Below are 18993 nucleotides of genomic sequence, written 5' to 3'. Positions count from 1 at the left end.
CGTACTCACGAATTGGAGGCGCTTTTGTCCAATCATCGTACCCAATTGCACCTCATTTCGTTGGTTCAAATGAACACTCGTTGTTCGAATGTCCAATCCTTCCACACCTATAACAAAAGTCCTGTAGCTTTTCGTAGCGAAACTCAATCCAGGTATCATTGTGATTTTCTCTTGGAAGGCAACACACATTAGTGAGAGGGTTTGCCGTATTAACTATTACCTTCACCCTGAGGAACCCTCTGGCTTTTCCCAGATCTTCTATCTCCTCGACCTCCCTAATTTTTTCAGCCAACCTTCTAACATTCTCCACCAAGCTAAAGTATAGTGGGACACCTCTTATTTGGACCCAAAATGGCACCAACTCCGTCTGAACTTCCTCCAGTGCTAGCTCATGTGGCCATTTTTTGACATAGAAGTTCTGTTTCATTACTACCCATGGAACTTGGTTCAGAATTCTTGTAGCCATGTCTTCGTCTTGAACAGTGATAATGTAGGTGTTATCCCTAACCCACTTCACTTCCACCTTGCCCAACTCTTTCCAAGAGGATCTTAGAATGTTTCTAACCCCCCATTTATTGAGGGTTTTGTTGACCAAAGCAGTGCCCACAAGCTTCACCCCTTGCTCCATTGTCAACAAATCCATGGTCATTGATGAGTTGATTTTGTACTATATATTATTCCCTATTCTTGGTATATTTTGATTATTATTTTGGTGAGATTTTGATGCTTTGCTATGTGTTTTTAATGTAGGACATGCGAACTTGTTATGAGCATAAAGTAATCAAACGGTGGAATTTTTGAGTGATTCCAGTTGAAGCAGATTCATGGATCTGTCAATAAGATTGTATCAAAATTTCATAATTTTATCTTGAAGCATCTGATCGTGGTGAATTAATTTATGCCCAGCGCATAGTGCTGGCAGATTGGGTTGCAGAGCTTATTTACGACTTTTGGGCTAGAAGATGGTGGATTTTGGATTTGGGCTCTCCTTGGAACTTGAAGAGGAGGTCCTAATCCTTAATTCAAGTCGTTTTGGGCCTGTTTTAAGCCCTAAAAGTCCAAAAACGTGGTTGATTTGTGGCTGGGTAGATTTCCCATATTTGATTAGGATTATGTTTCCTAATTTATTTTAATTTATTTGGTTTCCTAGTATTATTCTAAGACATTTTCTAGGTAGGGTTTTAATGAGTGGTATAAATCAAGATATTTAGCCATTAGGGTTGGGGGGGGGGGGACACAACATTAGGAGGAGACGCATTATTTTGAAGAACTTCATACTTTTTACCTTCAATGTGTTTTTAATCCTTTTTCTATTTAATGATATTTTCTTTAGTTTTTATTATGATTGTTCGTAACTAGTTCTTTTTCTAGGAAGAAGCCATAAACCTTAGCATGAATATGTGATTTTATTAATTTGCTTATGAATGGATGCATGCTTGCTTTGAATTATTAATCACCGCGATTAAACTATCTAAGTGTCTTAGTGATTCGCAACCATTAGGGTTTTTAAACAAGTAATTTGATACAATTTATGTTGGAACATCATCCTGAAATTGAGAAGGGCTTCTTATGATTAGTAATTGTAATTTCACTTAAGGTGAACATCATGCTCTTAAGGATTGCATGGTTTTTCAAAAGGTTTTCACAAATGTGAAACTCCACCCCCAAATTAATTTGTAATTTCACTAAGTTTGGGATATTTTTCTTTTAAAATTGCTTTTGGGTCTTAATGTGTGCCCGTGGGGCCCTTATTTCCTTTTTGGTCTCCCCTACCCGACCCTTTGTCGGACCCACAAGTCCTTCCTTTTTCTTCTTCTAAAATTATCAAACTCTCTCTCTCCCTCCCCCCCCCTCACTTTCTCTCATTTTCTCTAGCTCTCCCCCTCATGTCGTGCCCTCTTTCTCTCTACAACCCTCCTCTCTGAAACACCCATACACACAGCAGCCACAAACCATCACCAGGTGGGCGGACGAGCTTTGGAAACCCCATGACAAGCCGAGGAACCCTCTAGCAACATTTTCACTATTAATCATCTTCCTCGACGTTTTTGTAATTTTTCGACATTGGTAAGCTTCTAAAAACCCTTGGGACGCATTGGAGTTTCGGTAAGCACAACCTTTTCGAGGTGTTTTCCGCTCAAACCACGGTGGGTTAGCCATCGTGCAAGCTACCATTCTCTTCCTCTCATCGAGTACTACAACTTTCATTTTTGAATCACTTGATTTGGTTGAGTAACGAATAAGTTATGAGCCTTGGAATATCAACCCAAAAACCGGCCAAAAGGTAGCCCGAAAACCACCCTTAAGCCAGGCCTTAGGGCCGGGTTTCCCTGCCCATTTGACCCAAACCCAAAGCCCAAAACCCAATTAACCTGTAGGCCCATTAATTGTAAAGACCTAAGCCCAAAAGGCTTAAACCCAAACCATTTTTATTTTTATTTATTTTGTTTTCTGTTTTAAAACCTAAAAGCCTTTGGGACGGGCTTTCAAGCCCAATACCCTTTAAACCCTAAACCCCATTAGATCCAAACCCTTTAGGCCCAACCCAGTCCAACCCAATACCCTGGATCCAAACCCGTTGACTTTGACTGGTCAACGGTCAACGTTGACTTTTCATGTTTTCATCTGAAACCCCTCCTAGGCTAATTTCGACATCCTGGACCCGTTTTTTACGTCTGTTTTCCCAAATTAAATCGTTTGAGTATAGTGTATTAATTATACGCTTTCTGTGCTTAGGTACAAGTACTAGCGGCGATCCCATTATTCCTATTTCATACGGGCTCTACTACGACAGAGTATTTGTTAATGGACCCCTTCTAAAATGCACGTTTTATAATACAAATGCATACATGAAAAGCATGATTTGTTGAATACTTTTTGTGAACGTTTTATGAGAAATTGATTATCATGCTATACTGAGCTTCTTTTGGAATACCATATTTTCTATAGAACCCATGTTCTTGTAAGGTATCTGATAGATGATGATATACTATTTAGAACATGTTTTCACACACTTCTTTATAATATAGATGATGGATGACTTTATACTAGGTAGATGTTTTTGAGATATATGTGCCTATGTTTAGAAAGATTATGTTCAATGTCTTTGTGCATATCTAGTGGTCACTATTCCACCAGGGGCGAGCACATGGTGTTGGCTACGAGCCAGGAGAAATAATCCCTGGCTTTAGGTCGAGGGACATGGAGCAGGCATTGGGCCGAGAGAAATAATTTCTGGCTACAGGCATAGAGAGTTAGGAGCAAGCATTGGGCAGGGAGATATTATTATTTGATACCACTATTTAGCTCACTATATACAAGATATGCTTTATGAGATGTTTTATGGCATGCTAGGGTTTTCGGAAAACCTACCACTTATTATGCTATTAGTTTTCATAAACTTTTGGGGGTTAGTATGTTGATAACTGTTTCAGTATATTTTATATATATATCAACTTGGTCCACTCATATTTGTTTTGCACCCCCTCAGGATTTAGATTCGAGACGTACAATCCCGACGTCAAGACACTTCCGCTTCGGCATATTCATGCGACTTAAATGGCTTGTTCTCATACATTTACGTTATGTTTCTTTAGTTATTTTAGTCCTTTATGCTTCTTTTGTGTGTTTTCAGGTTCTAAGGGCTTAAGGAGCAAAGAAGTGCATTTAGGGGCCTTTTGGAGCACTATTGGGCTAAGGATGGATTGCATATGCTTAAAGCCAAGTAGATGGACGAAATTGAAGACCAAAGGAGGCTAGAAATGAAGAAATGAAAATGAAGAACAAAGAGTTCACATTCATCATCATTCCCCCTTTACCATTGCAGCCACATACACTCCCATTCTCTCCCAAAACCGTGCATCCCATCACCCATTCACCCTTTGCCGTGCATTACTCCCTTCATTCCAGCCAATCCACATGCATTTCCAACCCACATGCACTTATTCCTCAACCATGCAGTCACACATTCACCCACATGCACCCTTTAATCATTCAAACATGCACCCATAATCATCCACACCTTGCAGCCACATTCATCACCAAAAGAACACATTCACCTTGCATTTCCAGGTTGTCCACTTCATCATGCAACCACATATTCACCCACATGCACATTCAATCATTCAAACTCCTTGGTGCCGTGCAAAACACCTTCATTCCAGCCATTTCACATGCATTTCCAACATTCCAGCAACCCTTTAATCAATCAACCTAGCTGTCATTGAACATGCATCTTCAAATAAATCAGCCACATGCACATTCACCCATTCCTACCCATGTCGTGCACTCCTATTGCATTTCCAGCTTTCCACCCACCTCCTAGCTGTCATATTCCCTCTTTTTCACCTATAAATAAACATCCATTGCAGCCACAAAACATTCATTCCATTTTCACCACAAATCAAACACAAAACACACAACTTCTCCCATTCTTTGCCGTGCCTTACTCCCCATCCACCATTCCAGAAATTCAACCTTCCCATCCCTCCAAAACACTATCCCACCACCACACATCCACTCCTCCATACATCTAAAGCCCTAAACATTTCCTTAGACCTTGTGCCGCAACGAAGAGGAAGAAAAGAGGGCCTAAACGTTCATACAATTCAAGTTTGAGTTGTTGGAATGTTTAGGTGTTTCTTTGATTTCAATGTTTAATTTCAATTCTCTTTGTCTTGTACGTATGAGGAACTAAACCCCCTTTAGCTAGGGGGTGATTCGAAACCATGTTTATGCTTGCAATATGAATTGATTACCTTTGGTTGGAATTTCATAAGTTGTGGATTCAATTTGTTTAACCGTTTGATTGATAACTTATTTATGTATGTTTATTGAGAGTGCACGCTTAATTTTCATGCATGAAGATGACGCTAGAATATAAGTGAGTTTCACCTAATAGTTATGAACTTATATTCACAAGTAGTGGAGGTTGCTTTTAAACAATCGCGTTAAATGAATTCTTGGCACTAGTTTCATGCTCATCATAGTAACGAATGCCTCGTCAACACTTATAGTTTTCATAATGCTTAATGATCTTTGATTGTATCTTTATTGTGTTTTTCACGTAAAGGACTTTTGGAGAATGTTGTGAATTGCGTTGCGCAAACCCATCCAATTCATTAACTTAAGGAGAACTTGACGGTTAATTTAAGCGGACCTAATTAACCCGGGGTGTTGAGTTTCATAACTTATCGAAAGACCAACTGAAAATCAATCTTGTATCCAAGTGTAACATGTGTGGAGAAGAACCTTCTAGCTAGCATTCCATTCATATTTTCATCACATTCATATTTACATTCTGCCTTTAATTACAATTTGTGCATTTTAGTTAATTTCGTCAAAAACTCAATCCCCCCCCCCATCTTTTGTTAAGTCTTAATCATTTGATTTGTTTTAAGTATTTTACGTTTGTTTAGTTTTGCATTCTTTGAGTTTAGTTTAGTGTTTTAAACTTTATTTTACGTTGTTTAGTTTTGCATTCTTTGAGTCTAGTATAGTGTTTTATATTGTGTTTTTACGTTTTTGAGTCAAATCCAAGTGATTAACAATCCCTCCTAATCCCCGGTCCAGAACGATCCCTACTTACATACTTACTACAATTGATAAAAAGAGGGTTTAATTTGTGTGCGTATAATTCTCGCATCAAATTTTGGCGCCGTTGCCGGGGATTAGCAAATTTGTTAATCCCTTGGATTGTTCGTTTCAGTTATGTATTTTAGTTTTAGTTTTTTATTTGTGTTTTGTTTGTTGAATTCAAGTACTAGAGAATCACAACATGGCACTTGATAATGCTTCCCTTTTGTCACAGCTCATGGAAAGATCCCAAATGCAAAGCGTTGGTACATTTGATCTTCAATCAAGGAATAACGTGTTTTCCAATACTTACAATTCAGATTGGAGTGATCATTCAAACTCTATGTGGTGGGAACCTCAACATGTTCAAGAAGAAGGATATTGGCCGCCATATGAGGAATTCTATTCAACGCCTATGCAGCCACCAGAACCTGCCCAAAGCAATGTAGGTAATTCAAGTGATAATGATAAGATTTTTCAATTACTTACTACTTTGACGCAGGGAATCCAACTTCAAAACAAAGAGAGGAAAAATCAAGACAAAAAGTTAGACCACTTGGAAAAGCAAATTGGGCAGATAGCGGATTTTGTAGGACAATTTTGCGACCAAGGCAAACTCCCTAGTTCAACCATTGTAAATCAGAAGGGAGGATTTGAAACCACCAATGCTATCATGTTAAGAAGTGGCAAGGAGGTTGGAACGGACCCTCAACCATCAAAATCAAATCACAAGGAAGACGAAAGATTGCAATTTGAGGAAGAGGAATACACCCAACCCCCGGAAAAGGTGGAAACACCTTTGCCGGAGGCACCTATTGCTCCTACGCCATCTAATTCAAGTAAGGTTGTTCCAAATTTAATTAGTTCTAACCCCATTCCACCTAATGTCCCTAATTCTTGCAGATTCATAACTTCCAAGGAAGAAGAAAGTGAAAAAGACATCTTGGAAGGCCTTCCAAAGGTGCAAAGTATGGAATATCAAGAATTAATCAAAAAGGACGTTCTTGAGATAAACAACCCCAAAGAAGCTGAATTTTCTGGTCCTACAACTTTTGCAAGGGTGTTTATTCTTGAGTTCATGTCAGAGCACACAGGTAAGCCGCCTCCCCGAATTTCAATTTTCTTTTATACTAACATATTGTTGATGATTCAGGCACCCAATCTTGAATTTAAACTATTACCGGATCATTTCAAGTATCACCTTCCATTCAAAGATAAATTCCACGCCGTTTGATAAAAAAAAAAATAAAAAAAAAAAAAAAAACAGAATGTAACTTTCACAAAGGTTGTTTGCTTGAAGCCCTTGGCAAAACTACAGAAGCGGGAGGCATCAAAGAAGAGGCCTTAATACTTGGTGGAACGCTAGATGACCCAGGAAAAAGGTGCCTCTGGACGTAAGCCGCAAGCCTTTGATGGTCACGTTGAATTTGACCTTCAGATTCTTGCAGCTCATCAAGCTTCTTCTTCATGCCCGTCGAATAGTTATTCGCAAGCACATGCAAACTTCTATTCTCGTGCTTAAGCTGTTTGATCTCTTGCTTAAGAGTTTCCACCTCCGCCATCAATGATTCCACTTGACGGGAGCGAGCAAGTAGGCGTTGGCCCATGTTGGACACAGACCTCGCACACTGAACACTGAGAGCTAGGGACTCTTGAACGGCCAACTCATCGGATCGTTCTGAAAGCAGCCTACTATCTTTTGGAGTGAGGAGGTTCCTAGCTACTATCGTAGATGTTGTTGCGTCCTTCATCACAGAGTCTTCACCTGTCAAAGGGCCATTAGAAGATAAGAAAGAAGGGCACCATACATTTACCTGACGCGGCGCACTCGGATCACTGCTGAGACTCAAATCTAAGAAAATGTTAGACGGGTTAGCCATTGTCAAAGGGTTAAAAGAGAAAGGTGGATGGAGTAAAATCTAAAAGGGCCGAAGACGATTTTCACAAATGGGCAATCTTCAAAGTGTGCATGTTGGAGGTGATCGTTACCTCTATAAAAATGAAAGGCGACACGACCACTGATTCAAACAGCCGGATTTTCCTGCGTAAAGTTCGGCGACGCTTTCGCGGCTTTTCAGATAACGCGTTCAACTTTGTCAAAAGATCTCTGACAAAGTTGAAAACACGTGAAGGTTATCATCCCAACTACGCACCTTTGCCAACAAGCGTGGTGACAGAGCCGCACCCGTGACTACTTTTGCCATTCAGAAATCGAAGAGGCGTTTGCTCAGAAATCGAAGAGGCGTTTGCTCAGAAATCGAAGAGACGTTTGTCGACAAGGGTAAAAGAACAGTACCACCACTTGCTATTGAGAAATCCCTATATATGTCGACCTTCATCTTTTATGGCAAGGCAGACCTAAAGAAAATGCTTAACTCTTCCTCACCTCTGAAGGCGCACTCCCAGCAAAGCCTCTTGAAATACTCAATTTTTTCTCCCCCAAAGAAGATACCATATACCTGGAGTACAGATGAGGCAAAAGGAAACGGTAGATCGAAGCATGTGGAGACAACCACAAATACATGTGCTGATTCATTCGCCGTTTCTTCAAAAGCAAAGGTATCTCATATCATCAAGGTCAAAAGCAAAAGTATCTCATATCATGCTTTTTCCCTGTCTTTTCCTTTGTCCTTGTTCTTACTCGCATGGCAAAGTGAAAGAAGCAATCAGCCGGCATTTGGAGTCAGTCTTCCGATCTGGAACCGACTGCCTGGAATCCATTCCCTGGTTGCTTACCTAGCGTTGCTCTCGAGTAGTCATCTTCAACGGTTGATACACTTCCAGAGAAGGGACCACTTCTGCAAGGGGAGCAAGTAAGGCAAGTGAAAATGATACATTGAAGCATGTGGAGACAAGCGCAACAACTGCATATGCTAAGTTATCCTCTAACCCTCTTCAATACGAATTGGAAAGATTGAACAAAGAAACAGATAAAAGGGGTAAGCTCAGACCTTCGGGGGAGAGATAAAAGGAGTAAGCTAAGACCTTCGGGGGAGACCAAAAGAATCGTCCAGCCCAGTTCAAGAGTGGCCTGTGGAAAATCAACGAGTGGAGGAGACCAAAAGAATTCTGCAGCCCAGTTCAAGATTAAGCCTGTGGAATCACCATGATCAAAGCCTCAATGCAATCACCAAGGAGAAGATGGAATTTACATTCCACAACCAGATTTGCGTCCCTAAACTCTTCTCTTTGTTAGTTACATTCTGCCATGTTTAGTATGTTTAGTTGCTGCTTTTATGTTTACTTTTGTTTGGTGTGATTTTAAGTTTAAAACATTGAGGACAATGTTTGATTTAAGTGGGGGGGGGGGGGGTAACTAAGTATATTTGATGCAAATTCGTTAAGTATATTTGATGCAAATTCGTTGGATTATATCACCCTTAACTTCAAGTGTTGTTCCTTGCTGTTTTAAAATGTTTTTAAGTTGATTTGGAGTGTTTTAGTGTGTTTTGTTTCATAACTCCGAAAAGCACATAAAAATTTGAAAAACATGTTTTGAAAAGCCTAAAAAGAGTGTTTTGAGTCGTTTTTGTGTGTTTGTGTCTTAGGGTACCTTCCAACACAATGATAAGGATTTGGTTTGTAATTGCATGACTGTTAAAAAGAGTTATAAACATAGAGAAAAGTTTGATTTACTCTTGGTATATGCTTGGTTATGGTTATAATGTATGACTTCACATGCAATCATAAAAGAAAAATTCGTTTTTGTAACATGCTTGAAGGAAGGAACTCAAACAAACGCTACAACCTTGTGAGACTTGAGCCTAAACGTTCTTTGGAGAGTTATAATCTATGATTCTTTGTTTTCTAAAGTTGTTGCATGATCTCATTATTCCTTGCTTGGTTGCTACTTAGAATGCAATTGTATCATGATAGAACTAAATGCTAGAACTTATATCGTTTCATTCAAAGCATGACATTGAATTGCATAACATATATCAAGATGAAGTTGTGTAGTTGCCACCATAGCCAAATAGCCTTACTTCCCATATTTCGTATATGTTGTAAGTTTAAACCCCGTTGAGCTTTATTTAGCCTTTATTCTTTGTTAACCCACATTATCCTCACCTAGCCTAGTTTAGGACAATCCACACCCTTGTTCTTAAAAGATAGTGAGCATGACTTAAATGAATTCCTTTTGAGTTACATTATGCAAGAAAATGAGTGTGGGGGAGTAAAAGTTTGTTCTTAAGTTTATATGTATGTTTTGAGATTCAAAAGAAAAAGAAGAAGAAAAGAAAGAAAATGAGTGAAAATAAGTGAGAATGAACTCACGAGCGTTGATGGTTGAAGAAAGGGTCCAAAAAGTTGAATATGGCCCTAAGTTTTGTGTGATTCCCCCTTGGGTGATCAAAGTTGACTTCTGCATTCTAAAGGGAATTCTAAGTGCCTAATTCAAATAATTTGCTCACTATTGCTTTAAGAACCTTTGTTTTCCATATCCCTTCTTTGTTAGCCAATACCCCAAGCCTCTTGACAACCCTTGACTTCTATCTTGAGTGTTATGTATTTCAATTGTGGAGTTTGAACTTGGTATGAGCATATGGTGTCACTGGTTCTCGCATCTAAGTAGTAGCATTCCATTCATGAGATCATACCTAAACATGCTTATTAACTCCAGAAATTGCTTTCTTTATGATACATATATGTGAGTGTTCGTTTTCATGTTTACATCAATATTCTCACATGTAACTAGTTTAGGGTGTGTTGTCAGAAAATCTGAGTGAAAATTGAGTGCATATCTTGTAAGGAATTGAGCAAATTCTCTAAGGCATGTTACTACATTCAAAACATGGTTTTAAGTGCTTAATTGTGAACTAGTATGTGGTGACTATGATTAAGTATGTACTTAAGTATAAGGATGACTAAAATCTATATGAGTAATGTTCTTTTAACATGTCATGTGCATTAAAAATCCCTGAGACCATTGTTGGAAGGTTTAAGATTGTCTTTGGTTTGTTTTGTTTCGTTTCGTTTTGTTTTGTTTTTCTGTTTTGCTCGAGGACTAGCAAAAGCTAAGTGTGGGGGAATTTGATAGGAGCATATTCATGCGACTTAAATGGCTTGTTCTCGTACATTTACGTTATGTTTCTTTAGTTATTTTAGTCCTTTATGCTTCTTTTGTGTGTTTTCAGGTTCTAAGGGCTTAAGGAGCAAAGAAGTGCATTTATGGGCCTTTTGGAGCACTATTGGGCTAAGGATGGATTGCATATGCTTAAAGCCAAGTAGATGGACGAAATTGAAGACCAAAGGAGGCTAGAGATGAAGAAATGAAAATGAAGAACAAAGAGTTCACATTCATCATCATTCCCCCTTTACCATTGCAGCCACATGCACTCCTATTCTCTCCCAAAACCGTGTATCCCATCACCCATTCACCCTTTGCCGTGCATTACTCCCTTCATTCCAGCCAATCCACATGCATTTCCAACCCACATGCACTTATTCCTCAACCATGCAGCCACACATTCACCCACATGAACCCTTTAATCATTCAAACATGCACTCATAATCATCCACACCTTGCAGCCACATTCATCACCAAAAGAACCCATCATTGCCGTGCACATTCACCTTGCATTTCCAGGTTGTCCACTTCATCATGCAACCACATATTCACCCACATGCACATTCAATCATTCAAACTCCTTGGTGCTGTGCAAAACACCTTCATTCCAGCCATTCCACATGCATTTCCAACATTCCAGCAACCCTTTAATCATTCAACCTAGCTGTCATTGAACATGCATCTTCAAATAAATCAGCCACATGCACATTCACCCATTCCTACCCATGTCGTGCACTCCCATTGCATTTCCAGCTTTCCACCCACCTCCTAGCTGTCATATTCCCTCTTTTTCACCTATAAATAAACATCCATTGCAGCCACAAAACATTCATTCCATTTTCACCACAAATCAAACACAAAACACACAACTTCTCCCATTCTTTGCCGTGCCTTACTCCCCATCCACCATTCCAGAAATTCAACCTTCCCATCCCTCCAAAACACTATCCCACCACCACACATCCACACCTCCATACACCTAAAGCCCTAAACATTTCCTTAGACCTTGTGTCGCAACGAAGAGGAAGAGAAGAGGGCCTAAACGTTCATACAATTCAAGTTTGAGTTGTTGGAATGTTTAGGTGTTTCTTTGATTTCAATGTTTAATTTCAATTCTCTTTGTCTTGTACGTATGAGGAACTAAACCCCCTTTAGCTAGGGGGTGATTCGAAACCATGTTTATGCTTGCAATATGAATTGATTACCTTTGGTTGGAATTTCATAAGTTGTGGATTCAATTTGTTTAACCGTTTGATTAATAACTTATTTATGTATGTTTATTGAGAGTGCACGCTTAATTTTTCATGCATGAAGATGACGCTAGAATATAAGTGAGTTTCACCTAATAGTTATGAACTTATATTCACAAGTAGTGGAGGTTGCTTTTAAACAATTGCGTTAAATGAATTCTTGGCACTAATTTCATGCTCATCATAGTAACGAATGCCTCGTCAACACTTATAGTTTTCATAATGCTTAATGATCTTTGATTGTATCTTTATTGTGCTTTTCACGTAAAGGACTTTTGGAGAATGTTGTGAATTGCGTTGCGCAAACCCATCCAATTCATTAACTTAAGGAGAACTTGACGGTTAATTTAAGCGGACCTAATTAACCCGGGGTGTTGAGTTTCATAACTTATCGAAAGACCAACTGAAAATCAATCTTGTATGCAAGTGTAACATGTGTGGAGAAGAACCTTCTAGCTAGCATTCCATTCATATTTTCATCACATTCATATTTACATTCTGCCTTTAATTACAATTTGTGCATTTTAGTTAATTTCGCCAAAAACTCAATCCCCCCCCATCTTTTGTTAAGCCTTAATCATTTGATTTGTTTTAAGTATTTTACGTTTGTTTAGTTTTGCATTCTTTGAGTTTAGTTTAGTGTTTTAAACTTTATTTTACGTTGTTTAGTTTTGCATTCTTTGAGTCTAGTATAGTGTTTTATATTGTGTTTTTACGTTTTTGAGTCAAATCCAAGTGATTAACAATCCCTCCTAATCCCCGGTCCAGAACGATCCCTACTTACATACTTACTACAATTGATAAAAAGAGGGTTTAATTTGTGTGCGTATAATTCTCGCATCAATCAACTTGGTCCACTCATATTTGTTTTGCACCCCCTCAGGATTTAGATTCGAGACATACAATCCCGACGTCAAGACACTTCCGCTTCGGCATCTTTGAGTCCTCTCGGTGTAGGACCGATTCCTTTGTTCATTCAATTTTTATATTAATTCTTTTAGTGTTCTAGATTAGATGTGTGCTCTGAACACGTTCCTTAAATGCATATTCATTTTATTTAAATTTATAAGTCTTATTTATTTATTGTTCTCAACATTTGCATTCAATAAATGGCTTTCGTCACCCTCGGGTGTCGGCCAGCACATGCCTATCCTGGTGTTCGGGGAATATCGGGATTGGGGCTTGTCAACAAAGCTTAATGAGTCTTGTATATTTATACTTGATCTGAACATCACAGACATATTGCATGTTAGATATACGTTTTCACTTGAACATCATGAGGAAAATATGTATTAGGAAAGCCTAACCTTCAAAACATGTATGTAGAAATTCATAAGTAATTCATAAAATTGCATAGGATTGTTAATGGTGACGGCAGAACCCTAGTGTTTAAATTGTTTTCCAAAACTTTTGTCTTTTGCTTTCTTTACTTTGCCAATTATTTAAATTCATTTTTATTATTTTAAATTCTAAAATCAACATTTTCGAAACTTTGTTCTAAATAATTAGCTAAGAATTGGTTTAAATACAAATTATTCATTCAATCCATGTGGAAAACGACCTTGCTTGAGTTGCTATACTACGACAACCTCGTACTCTTGCAAGTATTTTGTGTGTTTTTATCCCTATCTTTGCAGGTGGTAAAATCCCTATCAAGAAATAGACTCGACTAAAACCCTTGCCACTCGTCTTTTTTTATTTAATACTTTACACATATTAACTTAATTTTTTTTTTTCGAATTTTTCAACTTTTTTTTTTCACACATTTTCTTTCAGTAATAGCAGTGGTCGTGCAATGTCAGTTCCATTAAGTTTTCTATCCAACCCATGTAACGAGCTTTAGGTCAATGACTCCCAAACCACAAGGGCTTTTGGGCATTAGGTGTAGAACACCCCTAAGGACTTACTAACTCGAGTTGAAAAGGCTACGAAACCAACTAACCACCCTGCCCCATGCCAAGACTTACTGTTTGACGCGAGAATCACTGCTGATCAAGCAGGACTGACCCGGTTAATAAGTAAAGTCTCGAATGGAACAATTAGTACTTTATTACACATAACAAACTTTATTTTAAATAGAATAAGAATTAAAATACACTTAGACAAAAAGTAAGTGTTTCAATCTCACTCTCCACAAACCATGTTAGTGTGAATGTGCAAATTTTCAAAGTATAACTCATGAATTAGTTTCTAAGCAACGATAAATAGAAAAAACTCTACTGTGAGATCAATTTTCACCCTGTCCATTTGTTATAACGTTTAAAATAATCTATGGATATTAACTTAAAAACGAAAATTTTTAATTGGCACAAAAATTAAAATCCTAAAATTTCTTATTTCACACCCCCATACTTAAATCACACATTATCCTCAAGGTGTGAAAAATAAATAAAAATAAAATAAAATGACTACCCACCACTAGAAAATCCTAAGACACAAACAATCAATGAATCTAGACAAATAGAAGAAATACTGAAATGAACCAAAACATAACATAGGCAAAGAGACAGCGGAAAATATAATAAAACAAATAAAATAGAAAAACAAGAAAAAGAAGGAGCTGACGTGGAGTCGAACTCGAAACTTGAAAGCAGCATGATGATCTCCTTGCACGCACACACGAAGCCACACGTGCAGCCTTCATGTGTCAAGTACCCGAGCACTTTGCGATATAAGCTCCATTTAGCATTTCAGATGCTCATCTAACAAACCCTATCCGTGCCTTTTAGTTCTCTTCAGTTCCCACTGACCTCGAGCCCAGCGCCATGAAGGCCTTCCGTTTCAGAACCCATCCAAACCAAAATCATTCGAGTTCAGTCACCGCTCCTCTGCGATGTCCTCGTTTATCTTCTTGATGCCTCCATGTCTCAGAAATCCAGATGCCTCCATGTCTCAGAAATCCAGCTCCCTCGAGCAACAAGACCCTTAGCCTACGAAGATGAAACCGCAAATCGCATCCTTCTCTGAGTCTGACACACTCACAGGTTTTTTTTTTTTATCCCCATTTCCCTTCGATTTTGTCTCAGATGCTTAGATTAGGGGAAAATGAATGAAAATTGCCTAATGCATGTGTGTTTCCTGTGTTGTAGTGTTTGATCGGAAACGACGAAGACGACAGAGAGAAGGAGATGCACGGATCCCAAATGCGGAAGAAATACAGACCATGGAGAAACTGAGACTCACGGATCCGCATTTAAAAGGTATGCTTCTATATCCCTGCAACTATGTAGTCTCAGTGTGTTGGCTTGTTCGTCATGCATGCAGAGCTCTACAAATTCATCATGTCTTATTCTCTGTGCTATTACATGCCTGCATCCATGTATCTCTTGATTTGCCCACTATGCTCATGTGCTTCGTTTCTGTCTGTGCTTTGCATCTTTGCCATATGAGGAATTTTGAACCAAATTTTCGCATGAATCTGCATCTGAACTTGGTCATGAACAACGGTCTCACCGCTGTGCTACTTGGATCCCACCCCAAACTTGGTCTGTAAAATAATTTTTTTTGTAATGAAATGTGAGGCCTTGGTAATCCCCGCTGTAAGCATTCTTAAACTCTGCCTCATTCTTTTCTGCATTCGTGTAATTTCTGCACTTTACTACTGATAATGAAATCTCTGATGAATGTTGTGGATGTGAATGCATCAATGCTGCTTTGATTTCGCGCAGTGGAATTTAGGACCGACTCAACTCCAAACGTAATCTGCAAAGGCCAAAAATTAAAAAAAATTAAAAAACTAATTAGACAAGAACTAAAAAGAGCAATTTTTTTTTCCATTTTCTTATTATTATTTTTTTTAATAAAAAAAAATAAAGGCAAAAAACCAAATAAACGAAAATAAAATAAAAGAGAGTTAGAAAAATTGGGTTGCCTCCCAATTAGCGCTTTAGTTAATGTCTATAACTAGACAGACCGGAAGAAAATTGGTGATCACGTCACTTGTTCATTTAGAATTAACCACTATTTAGGAGCGTTATAAAGCAACAGTAGGTACGGAATGTGTTGATGTTTATCAATTATGCATTGAAATTTAGAAGTTGAACCTGTCAAATTTGCCCTTCTATGTGAATGAATCTTTGTAATCAAATTGGGTCCCTTCCAGCGAGGTTTACGTCTCTATCGAATTGACTTGAACCTTATATTTAACACCCACAACCTTAGCACTAGTAGAATTTGTTGGCGAAGAATGCGGCTGCCATCAAGCTTTTTCTTCTTTCCCATGCAGATCTTAGCTTGCTTGTAGGACTTTCCCCAAATTTCTCTAAATATGATCGGCTGTGTTGGTGTACTGTCCAGTTAGCATTTAAAATTTTCTCTTCACCACCCGTTTGCCCTGTATCCCAATCTGTTTGAGTATTAATGCATTCCTGCTGCATAGCGGGTTGCCTTGGAGCCTCCTCATATAAATTGGAATTTAGTGATTGCTTTGGAGCTTTCTCAGTCGCATCCCGTAATGGCAGATTAATGTGCACTTTTGCATGTGTCTGCATAGAATCTCGAGTGTGCTGATCGATTGTGGTCTGCGGCAGCCTTTGGAAAAAAGGCATAGGTGGCTCAATAACTTGTGGAATAACAGGTTCGGGGAATAGTTTAGGGTCAGCTGGCGCTGTTTCCTCCTCTGGGCATGTGTCACTGGCTGGTAGCACTTCTAATGCAAATTCCTCCATCCTATCGTTGGATTTTTCCCCATCTCAAACTTTGATCAACATAGCACTCTTCTGAAACTTGCTGGTTAGCAGTTGGTTGAGTAGGAAAAATTGAATCAGAATCATTTTCTTGTTCTGCTAATTGGTATGCGAGCTGCCCAATTTGCTGCTCCAGAATGTTGATTGGTTTTATTTTCTGCAACTTTGGGGTACTCTCCATAAACAACCTAGTGGACTCCTCTAACTTAACAATCTGGTCCTCCAGATAAAGTTTTTGTGGCACACAGGGCTGGTGAGAAGCCTTTTGATTGCTTACCCACAAAGCAGGATGCTCTGTACACTGAGTGTAAGAGTTTGAATATGAATGGTTCTCGTTTTCTGTGAATTGATACGCAAGCTGCTCATCTTGCTCTTCAATTATATTTGTTGATGGTTTGGTTTTCAGCATGCTATCAACAAATTGCTTGACACACTCTGCCAATTCAGCAAGTTTGTCATCTAGAGAAGATCTTTGCAGCACACTTGGCAATTCAAAGGGCTCTTGATTACCCATCCACATAGAACTAGGCTGCTTTGTCACCTTGGATTGTAAAATTTTGAGTGTGGATCGCACCTAGGCCTTTGAGAGTTCCTTGTATTGATATAATTCCATGAAGGCAACCCTCCTGTTGGTTGTAGATTCCAGCCCATCATTTAACTGTTCTTAAAACCAACAAAACATAACCTACAAAAATAAAAATAAAATCAACAAGTAAAAAGATACATACAAAAATAATTAACTAAGAATATGATAAACACAAATTATTTGAAACAATCCCCAGCAACGGCGCCAATTTCTTGATAGGATTTTACCACCTACAAAGGTAGGGATAAAAACACCCAAAATACTTGCAAGAGTACAAGGTTGTCGTAGTATAATAGCTCAAGCAAGGTCGTTGGATTGAATGAATAATTTGTATTTAAACTAATTCTTAGCTAATTATTTAGAACAAAGTTTTGGAAAGGTTGATTTTGGAATTTAAAATAATAAAAACAATTAAATAATTGGCAAAGTAAAGAAAGCAAAAGACAAAAGTTTTGAAAAACTATTTAAACATTAGGGTTATGCCATCACCATTAACAATCCTCTGCAATTTTACCAATTACTTATGAATTTCTACATACATGTTTTGAAGGCTAGACTTTCCTAATACATATTTTCATACATATTTTCCTCGTGATATTCAAGCGAAAACGTATATCTAACATGCATTTAGTCTCTGATGTTCAAATCAAATATAAACATGCAAGACTCATTAAGTTTTGTGAAAACCCTTTGAAAAACCATGCAACCCTTAAAAGAATGATGTTCGCCTTAAGTGAACTTACAATTACTAATCACAAGAAGCCCTCCTCAATTTCAGGGTGATGTTCCAACAGAAATTGCATCAAATTATTTGTCTAAAAACCCTAATGGTGGCGAATCACTAAGACAATTAGATACTTTAATCGTAGTGATTAATAATTCAAAGCAAGCATGCATCCATTCATAACCAAATTAATAAAATCACATATTCATTCTAAGGCTTATGGTTTCGCCCTAGCAAAAGAACTAGTTACGAACAATCATAATAAAAACTAAAGAAAATATCATTAAATAGAAAAATGATTAAAAACACCTTGAAGGTCAAAAGTCTAAAGTTCTCCAAAATAATGCGTCTCCCCCTACCAAGGGTGGGATAGGCCGGCACACAGCCAAAAAAAATTGCCCAGCACCTAGGGAAGTCTCTCCAGGCCAACCCAAAATTGATAGACCTTGGGACCGGCCCATCTGACGCCAGCGTGGCGTTGGAGAGGAATTCAAATTTTTTATTGCGTCAGGCACACGTGGGCGTGAATGGCCGACAAGTTTGCAAAAAGGGGCCCGCATGCGCAGCGCACTCAAACCTTAGTCGGGGAGGCCACGTGGCCCGGCCTGCGCTGTTGGATTTCCAAAGGCTAGTTTTTCTAGACCGTTGGATTTCCAATGGTAAAAAAATTTTGAATTTCAGTTTTGATCTGGACCGTTTGATCACAGATCAACAGTTCACGTTTTCCCCCAACAATTAAAAAAAAAGGCCCAACGGTCAGAATTATGACTGTTGGCCACATGGTGCCTTATAGGCTGTTGGATTTGAATATTTTTCAAATCCAACGGTCCAAATTAATTAACTAAATTAAAAATTATTAAAAATTATGAAAAAATATAGAAAAAAAATTATTTTTTTATCTATAAATACCTATCCTTCATCTTCCACCTTACACCACATTTCAATATTTTCTACACAACTCATGACCCGATTACGGGTAATGAGATGGATAAACGAGAAATGTGGAGTAAAATTACGAAAGGGTTTTACAATGTACATGGAAATGACGCCAGAAGTAGTCAAGGTCTTCAAGGTTGTTGGAAAAAACTTAACGCATCCTTTACTTG

At 38.4% G+C, this 18993-nt stretch overlaps 1 long non-coding RNA gene across 1 annotated transcript; it reads left to right on the top strand.

Annotated features, from left to right (window-relative positions):
• Nucleotides 1–14618: 14618 nt before the first annotated feature.
• Nucleotides 14619–15476, top strand: LOC137724443 (uncharacterized). The gene is made up of 3 exons (XR_011067402.1): nt 14619–14876; nt 14982–15092; nt 15283–15476. It is a non-coding gene; the product is annotated as an uncharacterized lncRNA (long non-coding RNA).
• Nucleotides 15477–18993: the final 3517 nt, after the last annotated feature.

Source organism: Pyrus communis, chromosome 2 (genome assembly GCF_963583255.1).
Source record: "Pyrus communis chromosome 2, drPyrComm1.1, whole genome shotgun sequence".
Lineage (NCBI taxonomy): Eukaryota > Viridiplantae > Streptophyta > Magnoliopsida > Rosales > Rosaceae > Pyrus > Pyrus communis.
This window is presented reverse-complemented; position numbering and strand designations above follow the sequence as displayed.